The sequence below is a fragment of the Hemicordylus capensis genome, chromosome 6 (genome assembly GCF_027244095.1).
Source record: "Hemicordylus capensis ecotype Gifberg chromosome 6, rHemCap1.1.pri, whole genome shotgun sequence".
Taxonomy (NCBI): domain Eukaryota; kingdom Metazoa; phylum Chordata; class Lepidosauria; order Squamata; family Cordylidae; genus Hemicordylus; species Hemicordylus capensis.
In genome coordinates this window covers 40091818-40103504 of record NC_069662.1, presented here as the reverse complement: position 1 = coordinate 40103504, position 11687 = coordinate 40091818, and the positions used below count along the sequence as shown (strand labels likewise).

The 11687-nt window shown below is 42.9% G+C and overlaps 1 protein-coding gene across 1 annotated transcript in view; it reads left to right on the top strand.

The window, feature by feature from the left end:
* Positions 1–11687, top strand: part of IGF2BP1 (insulin like growth factor 2 mRNA binding protein 1) — a 122381-nt gene that overhangs the window by 97642 nt on the left and 13052 nt on the right. The window lies entirely within an intron of this gene.

Below are 11687 nucleotides of genomic sequence, written 5' to 3'. Positions count from 1 at the left end.
CTTTTTTGGATGGAAAACTCTGACATAGCCCTGATAATGTTTCTGGCCCTTGATATGCACAGGATGTTGCAAGGTACTCTCAGTTAGGAAAGCAACCAGAAATAGATTGGGGAGGGGGGGAGAGGAAGGTGTTGTATTGAATGCATCTATTGCTCTTGTCCCTATATAAAGTGGGTGGGGGAAACTAGTTTTCTTCTTTAAAAAGAAAAATCTCTGACTTCTCTGCTTTTAATACAGACTTGCATAGATCAGTTGTATTTTATTATGCTTTTTTAAAATTCAGACATCAGCCATAGCAAATAAGGTGGGTTTTTCCCCCCAACAGCAAGCACATTTTGGCATTGTGTTCAAACTGCATCCTTAGAGGGGGGATACAGTAGAAACTGCATCTTCCCAGTGCTATTAGAATCTAATTGCTGCTGTGCTCCGTTTTAGAATTTCCAGCTAAATGCATCAAGTTTGTCTGGGGTGAGGGTAGAAACATCTGATATATCCAAATAAGTATAATGTTAACCATTGGAAGTAGGCAGTGTTAAGATCCTAGCTTCAAATCAGGAGGCCTGTGGAATTCTCATGGAAGTCAACATGCAGTGTTTGGGAGACTGAAGCTCCTGGACCAATTGAGGATGCAGCTACTTTAATACCTTATTCAGCTATTAAATATAGAGCTAGAGGTAGGCAACCTTTGGCACTCTAACTGTTGCTGAACTATACCTATCATCATTCCCAACCACAATTTATTTATCCAATCACAGCTGGAGTGCCAAAGGTTGCTTTTTCTGGATGTAGAGGATGTTTAGGCATTGCAGTGATAGAGTGCTCTATAAAGCTGGTCCAAGGATTCCACCCCTGCTCCCCACCAAAAAAATAATAATAATAATTCCTGTAAGCACACTGTTTGGTCCTGCCATGTTGTGCCAGAGAGGCGTAGTAATGTTGCCCCTAAATTTGAGTTTTGCACAGGATTTTGAATCTTACTACATTTTACAATTTGGATTGCATTCAAATGTTGAACTCTTTTCTGTTTTGAAATTGATGTGGGGTGCTAGTTACAACTATCAACTTCTAGGAGCTGAAGCCTCCTCTGGTTTCCAGCATAGTTGGTCTGTGTTCGTGGCTTCGGTCAAGATCTGAATTGGACCGAATCAGGCTCGGATCTAGCTCTCTGAGATGAGCTCACTGGCTGCCCTACTGCACAACATTAGGTGAACATTGCAATGTCTTGTTCATGCTGTTGTGTGAAAACACTCGTGCGCAAATGCAAGAATTGTGCAAACACAGTTGTGTGGTGGTATAGCTGTAATTTCCGATGGCCGTACCATCTCTGCACTGTTTTTGCGCTTGAGCAAGATCCCTTTTGCACAACTGCACAATGGCACATTACAATATGCATGTAATGTGCAATATATCAGCCACTGTCACCCTCCCCCCACCCCCGCTTTTCTCATTTGTCCGCCTTTTCCTACCCTTGATACTGTCATTTTGAATTTCTTGTGTGTATGAAATTCAGTAGGATGTTGGCAGTAGTGGCAGAGGATAATGACAATAGCAGTCAAGCAGGCTTTGACCCACCTTTGCCCACTCTGCTACCATGTACTTATTCCTAGCTTTACCTCGAGCAAATGACTGGTCAGCAAGGCAATAACAACTAGAAAAGATCTGAAAACCTCAGGGGCTTCTCTCTTTTAAAAAAAGTAATCTTTGAACAAGCTCTTTGATAAAAGGAATGCTGGGATAAACTTTTCTACATTTAGGATAACTCAGCCGTTTGTCACCTACTTTTGTTTGTGTTAAATATCATGATTATATAACCGAATGGTTTAGAATATCTCAACTATTCCCACCCCCCTTTTAACCACCACATGGTCTGAAAATGACTCCGTGACAGCACATCCACAAGTCTTCTGCTTGGTGAAAGTTTGACAAGCCAGTAAAACAAACTCTTTACAAAAGCAGGGAGGGAAAATACCTATTCTGCTGATTACATTAGTCCCTTAGCGATCGCTGGCTTGCATTCTATGCAGCGAGCTGCCTCTTCAAGAGAGAGCCACACACACATGCTTCTGCAGCAATTTAAACCCCACTGGTGCCCCATGCTCCATGCCTACTAACTGAGCATGTCCTCACACTTCTGATGGTCCTTCCACTGGGAATGATGGGAGTGCCATCAGAAGTGTGAGAACACACTCCTTTAGTAGGCATGAAGCCTTCCTGCCTCCAGAAGCAGCACTAGTGGGGTTTAAATTGCCATTGAAGCAGCATTCACCTCTCCCTTAGATCGGTGGCTCGCTGCATAGAATGTAAGACACTGTGATCTTGCTGTGTATCAGAGGTTAACCTGGTGGGTTCCAGCCCTCCTTTTTATCCATCAGGAAATGCTGTGAGCGAGAGATCACAGTCAGTGGTTAACCTGGCTGTTTGAGGTTTATTTTTCTTGCCCATGACCATCTGTGGATGAGAGAACACTTTTAAAGGCTCAGGTGTACCAGGCTTCCACATGAGCAGGGGTGGCCTTGTTTATGGCTGCTGCAAGGAACTGTTCATGGACACAATCCCAGTTTGCCCCATCATGGAGGTTGAAGAGGGCATCTCCTGCTTACTCAAAGCTCCTGATCTCAACCTAGGTCTACATGATCCTGGGATGCAGTCTGGAGGATATGACATATGATCATATCCACAGGTCCACAAATATCAGCTTGGCTTAATAGCCAAGGATTGATGTGACTCTAAGCACATAGATAGAAAGTAGACTTCCCACGCTCCAGCAACTCCCAACCACTCAAACACTCCAAACTGCCCCCCAAACATACATGCACCATCAGCATCCCAAAGCATATTTCCAGCATACCCACTTACCCACGAAGGGTCTACAACTATGAAATCCCCCAACATGATACTGCAGCAATATTCTATGCATTTTCAAAATGAATAGCAATTTCATCAAACTGAGTGGAGTTATGTATTAACTCAGACTTTATCTAGGTCAATGAACACATACAATTATTATAATTGTTTACTTTTCATCTGTGATTTCATGGTTTTCAGCTTCTCCCCCCCCCCCCTTCTGATTTTTAAGGCTGAGCTTTCCCTTCCCTGCAAATATATTTATATGATTTTATTGAAAACTCACATATTATATGGCATTAATATTTTCTGATGTAAAATCCAAGGTTTGTGGATTTTGGCCAGTAAGATGCTTTTTGTAATTCCCTTCAAGACATCTCGGCACAAAAGCAAAGAATGACAGACAAGTTTTTCACAAAGTAAGAGTTCTGTGGCATCTTAAAGACTAACATCTTTTTTGTGGCATTAATTCATATGGACTAGAGTCTTTTTGTCAGAAGCAGATTTTTCAGGCTAGAATGTTGAATTATCTGCCTACAAGTTTGAAAAAACTATAGTCTGGACTTAATTTTTTCTTAGTATTCTTGATCCAACCAGATTTTTGACATGCTAAAATCCATTTAAGGCTCTCAGAATGGCCCAAAAGGTTCTAATAAAATTTTGAGCAATTGTCTCTATTTAAAAGAGAGAAGGGAAACCTGCTGTATTCCAGCTATAACAGTTCCTGACTAAACACTTTGGCTGAGATCCATATTCGTACAGCAGTGCTCGATCATGTGCATTTGCGAAAGAATGTTGCGCTAGAAGATGCACCAAGTCAGAAGCTTACATTCCTGACTAGCATTGTGCTAGTGCACATGTGTTTGCACTTGTGGAACAAGGTGGCACACCTTCTGCTGTGAAACCTCTTCCTTAGGGAACTTTTGCACAAGAGTACAACAGTGAATATCCCTGCAACTCTGCACTTCTGCATGACTCTTGCAGTAGGGCAACTTTATTTGTTGCACCAGCGCAGCATTACTCTTTATGTTGGCCTTTGACTCTTTATGATACTCCTAAGATTGCAATCCCATGCACACTTACATGGGAATAAACTTCACTGAAATATGGGGGATTTACTTCTGAGTAAACCTGCTTAGGCCCCAGCTCAGAAAGAAAGATTTGCTTAATAAAGGCTTTCTTCTGCCAGCTGTAATGCAGTGTTTGCATTTTTAACAAGCTAAATGACCGTGCAAAGGACTGTTACCATTTCCAAATGCTTGCTTTATTTTTCTGAAGGTTTGTTCTGACTTCGAAGCTCCATCACAGAAATGGACAGAAATATCTAGCCCTGCCCTGCATGATTTTTTCTTTCCCTCCCTCCCTCCTACCAATCTGTCTGTCTTTCTATCCACCTTTTTCTCACATTGATCTGGAAGCTTTTCCAGTCACACTACCTGCCCCCCCTTTTTTTTTTTAGCCTGAAATCCCTGCTAGCTCTGATGATCAAAGATAAGAGTATTGGTCCCACTCGCCAACGCTCCTTCAGAGAGTGGCTTGGCCAGCTTTCTACACCTTTAGCATTTGTCCTCCAAGCAAACCTTAAAGCCAGTCTGCTGCACTTTATCAGGTTTAAACCAGGAGTTCCTTTGGCACTTATTGTAGGTTTCTCAATGAGATCAGCAGACAACAAAATTCCTCACAAGGCACCTTGACTGTTTTTGTCCATCTGTGCCTGCAAATTGAGGCCACGGCAGCATGCGGAGTGTGTTCTAGGTCAGTGGTGGGCATTAGGTAGCTCAGGAGCTTCTGGTAGTTCCCAGCTTGTTGCCAGATTTGGCTTTTTTTAAGCCAAATTTTGGGTTACGGCCCATTTGACTCATGAGTATACCCCTTAGGTTCTGGCCGCACTGGAAACTTCCCGGGGCTTATCTGGAGTAGCTCTCGAGGGCTTTCGGCTTGCTTTTCCCTTCCCTTCCCTTCCCGTCAGTGCTGAAGGTCTTATTGGCCGACTGAGCGGGGGCATGGCCCTGTCATTTTTAATCTCTCTTTGGGTGCTCAGGATGGCTTTTACTTTCTCTCCAGTTTCTTCCCTCATCAAGTAGCCCCTCTTGCTCCCCACCTGTCCTGCAAGAAAATTCTGCTGGAATTCAGGGGGTTTGATGTTAAAATTCCATATTCTGTGGATGCACATTTTTGAACACGCTGCCATTTTGCAACCTGTTCTGCCTCCTCAAGCCATCATTATGTGACTGGCTCCACCTTCCCAAGTTGCTGTTTCATGCTGGTCGCTCCCAAAGCTCTGGCAAAAAAAGTATTTCCCAGAAGGCTTAGGTCTGCCCCTATTCTAAATGTCATTTCCATTCATACAGGGTGATGGGTGAGGCCTGGTAGGTGCCCCACACAAACTGTGGATGCACCCTAGGAAATACCACAAAATCCCCTGCAATGCAGCAGGGTTCTGTTGCAAACAGGCAGCAGTTCTATGGTCAACAAGCCAATGCAGAAAGGGTCCACTGGAGGTGGAAATTTTGAGAAACAGTTGGACTTCTAAGGTGCCACAAGAGACTGCTAGTTTTGCTACCACAAGTTAACAAGGCAAATTTTCGAGAAGTTGAAGTCATTTACATGCTGGATTGGGTTTTTTCTTTTCTTAAAATTGCTGCTACAGTTGAGGGAAAGGAAAGGAGAAGAGGGAAGATAACATGGATCGGAAGCATAGAGTTCTGAGTTTATGAGAGCTGGATAGTGAGATTTGCAAGGCAAACAGCCTGTAACTATAGAAGTTCTGTCCAGGCTGAGTTCTCGGTTTTACTTTTTCCTTTCCTCCCATTTTTGTCTTTTTAGCAAATGCACTGTCATGAGGCCTAGAAACTTAAAGCAATTCCCGCCGCCCTAGATACTTAGCACATTTTTCAGATTCTTTGTGGACATATGAAATATACACAGACAGTTAACACTGGGCTGGTGGTTCCACATAGAGCTTTAAAACAAGGATTGCCATGGATCTCTTAACAGCTAATGTTTTTTTGGAAAGTTGCCTGAGTGCAAACACTTTGGTTCTCTTTAGGGCTATGTCTGTAATGTATATAAATGAACTCTCATTTTCAGAGTCCGGAAGCTGGCTTTCTCTTGTGCTTAGAAGAAATTATGCCTTCAGAAGTTTTCTCCAAATTATCCCCAGTCTTAAGCTGTCCAAAAGTGCCAGTCATGGCCAAAATTCTTTGTTAAGCACGCTTTAGAATTAAAATTAAACTCTTGGGATCCAAAGCCAGGACAAAAACTTTTCAGAGGGATTGGGCTCAGGGGTCAAAGGAATTCACAGCCATTCATTTGAACAGGCTTTTAAAACATAAAATAAAATAGGGAGTGTCTTCCTCTTTTCTTATTCTTTTCTTTTTAAAGATGCATGCCATTTGTAAATGTGCGTGGCTTTTCAAAAAGAAAAAGAAAGGAAGACTGACATTTGCGAAACTGTCAAAACTATTACTTTGAGGATATGCAGATGTTACAAGCTATGGAATTTACACATATGCAGAAACTACCTCAAGCTTCACAGTAAGATATGGATTTAAAAGATTGGTGTATCTGTGTGTATGTGTGTGCGAATGCACACGTGTGTGAATGGGCATTATCCACTCTGAGGATATATCCCTTGAAAAGAAAAATCTGTACAGGATGATCCCTTGCCAATGTCTCCCCTTTAAGTGGGATGGTTACCTCAAGGAAGAATATAAGGGTATGTTCCCTGCTCCTTTCCAGAGCTGTGTCTCAAGGTCACTTTTGTTCTGGTGGAATGGGATCCAGTAAATTCTCCATTGGGGTACTGCCTGGCCAAAATACAAGATTGTGACCTGGGCTAAAAATAACAGCAGATGAGTCTGTGAATTCTGCACCACAAAATTCCAAGTTCTTCATCGAGAAAGCCCCTTGTTCTGCAAGCTGAAACATCAGGCAACACCCAACTAAGATAGTCATGACTAATTTGTCTCACTGTTCTTAATGATAACTTAATCATCGTAACTAGTTTGGATGTTGCCCAGTAGATTTAACGACACATAATTTCAAGAATTGGTGAAATGGGTCAAAATTACTCTATCATCACCATGTATCCATACCAATTAATCATCTATTAGCCATGGGTTATCTTGTGGAAGCTGAAATTTTTTTGTATGGTGCAGAACATAAGCGAGGCTTTATAAATTTTAAGAAGCCGTGCCTTTATCCTAGACTTCCATGATTCTCCAGGTGTATCTTATTTCACATCGTTTCCAGACTTGTTTGACTCAACAGAATAGACCTGTTACACTATCACCAGCAAGTAGTGTCTCTGTTTTCATTAAAAGGCTCCAAACTGCTCCTTCAGGTCATTCAGTAGACCATGGCCTGCAAGCAATTTACCAGAAGCCCATGACATTAGAATTCAAATGTTAAGGTCCTCTTAGCACTTAGCTGCCCATCCTGTCTAGCCATCCATCCCTCTATGATCTCAAAAGCAGCCAGAGGTGCCATGACTCCTCAGTTCTTATATAGGTCACTGTGACATCAGAGCAAATTAGCCAAATGTTGGTTGATGGCATTTGCAGGCCAGGGGCTGTGAGCATGATAATAATTAGAGGGGTGAGGGAGAGGCTAATTTGGATGTGTCAATCATATAGCCACCGGGGCAGTGAGTTGTGAGGAGAAGATAGGGGAAAGAAATACAGATTTGACAAGTGGGTAGTTGACAGAGACTATATCAGTTGGCTTGGTGTTTTAGTTGTGGATTTTCCTGAGAAATTCTGTAGAGACGGCCACATTCTGCAAACATTTCATGTGATTGCAGAAAACGTTATGGGTCCAATCCAAAGGGAAGTTCTACTGCACAAGTTCCATTTAAATGAATGGGAGCTGTGCAGCAATCCAGTGGGGTTTGTGCAGGAGGGCTTCTTGCTACATTGGGCCCTATGTCTCCTGATTTTTATCCTCTTGTGTGAGGTCAAGCCCAAGAATCAGTTCTCTTGTCAGCCCGGCCTCTCCATTTTAAAATGAGAAGTTTTATAAGATCTTCAAGGATCTTAGCTGGCTTCTACTGCACCAAACCTGGTGATAAGGCTGAGAGAACCGTTTCCCCTGCTCTAGGATTCCCTCGGCGGAGCTAAGACATGTGAAGGCACTACAAATCTTGATTTAGATTCCTCAGGAGGTCAGAGTTTGAAAGAGCCTGGGGACCAGTGCTGGTGCGACGTATTTTTTTCAGCCAAGGAATGATGTAGGAAATCATGAAAACGTTTTAAGTGAGCAGACGGTCGGCGTGGTTTGTTCAATGGTGTCATGTAAATTGGAACTTTCTGGAATCATGCCACGGTGGGTAAGATCAATAAATAGGTTGCATGGGAGATCTGTTCACATGAAAACATGTTCACATGCACACAGCCACCAGAACTGATCTAGGAGTTGTTCCACAGCACCTAAAAAGTGTTACATTCTGAACAGGCCTGGGAGTGGACAGGAAGATTTTCCATGTGTTGTGAAAACAGGAAATCTTCAGACGGAGGGTGGATGCAGACAGCTGTTTATCCAATGGCAACTTCTCACAGTGTGCATGTGACTAGAAAGGAAGCTGAGCTTTTGTAATGTCCCGTCCAGTGGTATTCACCAGACATCTGTCCTGTAAGAAGAAGGCAAGTGGTACATTTGGCAGCACAATACAAACCATCAGTTTCCAACATGCTCTCACACACACATGCTGTCTAAAGTTACCATTTGGTAATTTAGCCATCTATTCACTCAGGTTTGGTTACCCAAGCCCCTTGTTTTTAAAACAAAAAATGCCCCCCCCCACTCATTCAACTATGTGTTTTGAACCCTGCTGCTTTGTTGTCCATTGCCGAATATTGTATTTTTAATGTTTGACTTTTGCAAAGATGAATACCTCTCCGACATGCAGTTGGTGTAAAGGCAAAACAGGGAAGCGGCTTCAGGCACCGTAGGTGTGTAAAGAGGGCTTTGTCCTCCCCAGGCAGTAGTTGATGCCTTTCTCACAAAGATTGATTGGAAATGATTGGCTATTTCCCCAGTTCACTGCCATGCTACTGAAAAAGTGGGACGTGGGAGCTAGCTGGAATGGCTCTGATAATAAACTAAGGCACTGAAGGGAGAGTGTCAGGCAGGAGGGGTCAGATCCTCCCTCTCTTACAAAATTCTACTTAACAAGGTGTTCAAAATAAAAATGGGGGGTTTGTGCTTTCCCATGGAATCAATGGCTTAACCAGCTTTCAGAGATATTGAAATTTATTTAGGGGATTTCACTGCCTACGCACAACATACCACCCACTTGACACAGATGCTAGAATGAAAGTAAAAGTAACCGTTGAAAATATGGGGACGGGAATCACTTTTATTAATATAACGGTTGGTTTGCCTTCCAAAGGTTTTTATGAGAGCCAAATAGTTCAGGACATAGAGAAGTACCTTACATTTTGGCTTCTATAGCCCCAAAGGCAACATTTTATCAGTGTAAGCCAAATCCAATCAGCAAGAGCTAGCTGTGTAGATTCCAGACAGCAGGGCTGTCCTTAGGGCAGGGCAAGCCGGGCGACTGCCCTGGGCCCCACTCTTTTAACCCCCATGAGAATTAACTGGAAGGGGGCCCTGCACTGGCTGATTTGCCCAGGCCCTGCACCCCTCTAGGGCTCTCTTAAGAACAGCCCTGGCAAACAGCCTCCCCAATCCAAAATAGCAAAGGGTTGCATGCATGCCTTGCACAGATCAACCCTGTGCATGGGTGATGTTTGGGATGGTGCATGTATTACTAGTTTGCCATATACATTATTTCCCCTGCATTCGGCAACCTTTTACATACAGCAGGTCCATATATGCTTCCACCCATGGATTGCATTTGCAAAATCAGGGTGGCTCTGTGCTCTAAGTGCTTGGTATTTGTTACTTCTAAAAACCAGCCCACACAGTCCAGTGGCCATGAAACTGGCCATACCCTTTCTGTATTTAGTTTCGCTCTGAACAACTAAGCCTAATAATGTTTAACTCAAAGGCTCACTTCCAACCATTCAAAGACTGACTGGTTCAGTATTGCTTCAGCTATTGGAATCTAAGCCATGACTTTTGAAAAACCTGACACTCTTCTCTTCATCAGAGCCATTATATGCATCGAATGGAAATGAGGGGGAAAGCCCTAGCAGTCTTTTGGCTAAGCTCAACCCCCACCCCACCCTGGCCAATGTATCAATCAACACTCTGTTAAGTGCCTGTTGAGCTGCACTTCATGTCAATTTAGGGGCATGATGACCATATATACATATGATATGAATATAACCAATTCATGTTTGTTTATCTACCTCTTAGCACCAATAGATTAAAAAAATAGGTAGTGATAATACCACATGCTGTGTAGTGTAGGGAGAAAAATGCTCTTTTTTTCCAAAGAAATATTGTTCTGCTTAAAAAAAATAAAAAATAGAAATGGGGTCTCTCCAATTTTGAAACAGGCTTGGTGAATTGTAGAGGGCTTTGAAACTAGGTGAGAGGCAGCTGTCCTGCATTGCAGGTAGGGAGGACGGTGTCCCGGGCCATAGAGCACATGCTCCAGTATGGCCAGTGGATGCATGTTGGGCTTGGAGGCAGCTTCCTGCTGTGTCAGGGAATCATTGGGCAAGTCACTGATCCTGACCCCGAGAACAGAGGGAGCAGCAAAAGGGTGTGTGTGCGTGCTGCTGTGCTCCAATAAACAACGTCAAGGTACACACGAGTAGCACACCCAGTGATCACTATGAGGCGATACAGGTTGTCGCATTGCTGGATGTGGTCCAGCCTACACAGCAGGCATTTGCACACAGATCACCCATCTGTGATTGGGACACAGTTTGCATCGTGAGAACCCAGTAGAAACAATTCAGGGCTGCAAGTCACTGGCATGAACCTCTTGGACAGCAGCTTGTGTTTCACTGAGGTTGCTTGCCCAGCTCCCCCCTACAAGGTGATTAACCCTGATTTTAAAGTATTTGTTAGTTTTTAAGAGCCCCCAAACCTCAACCATACTCTCCCCCTTTTATGACTATTTTTAAAAATGCCACCTAATATTTGTTTTCTCTTGATCCTAAGAACTCCCATCAGAACTCATCACTCCCATTTTCTTTCCATGTTCTTAACATAAGTGATGACAGAGTTTAGGCCATTTCTTATTAGCAATTGATTGAATTGTGCCTTAAACCCACAAGAGTGTAGTCTCTTGCAAATTGTCTGTCCCCTTCCTTGGATGGTACCAAACATCTGCATTTCATTTTTAACCCAATAACTTCAAGGGATTATTGGGGGTTTCGGGATCTCTTGCCAATTAGCTTATCAAAATAGCTTGATCATAGGGAAGGAATCATAAGAACTGCTTTGCTGGGTCAGATTAAGGTCTATCTTCCAATATTCTGTATCCAACAATGGCCAAATAGATATCTTTGGGATGCTCACAACAGGAGATGAAGGGTACAGCCCTCTCTTTTTTCCAGCGTCTGGTGTTCAGAGGCTCTGAACATGGACATTAAATTCCATTATCAAAGGCCATAGCTGTTGGTAGACCTATTCTCCATAACTTGTTCTTTCTTTAAGCCACCTCAGGCAAGAAAAAACCAGCAGCAAATTGTTCACATCTTCCAGTTGCTTTGTTGGAAATGATCTTGTATTGAAACCTTTTGTAACATGCGCGTGGGTACTGATTATCTTCTGTCACAGCAATCAATTGTTATGGTCTCATTGGACAAATGATGTATGTGCAAAATCTTATGTAGATTTGGAAAGGAATCTGTTTGCTGTACAATATTATACTGACTTCAAAAGTGTATCATACCGTTTTCTCCCTTTTCTTCTAAGCCATT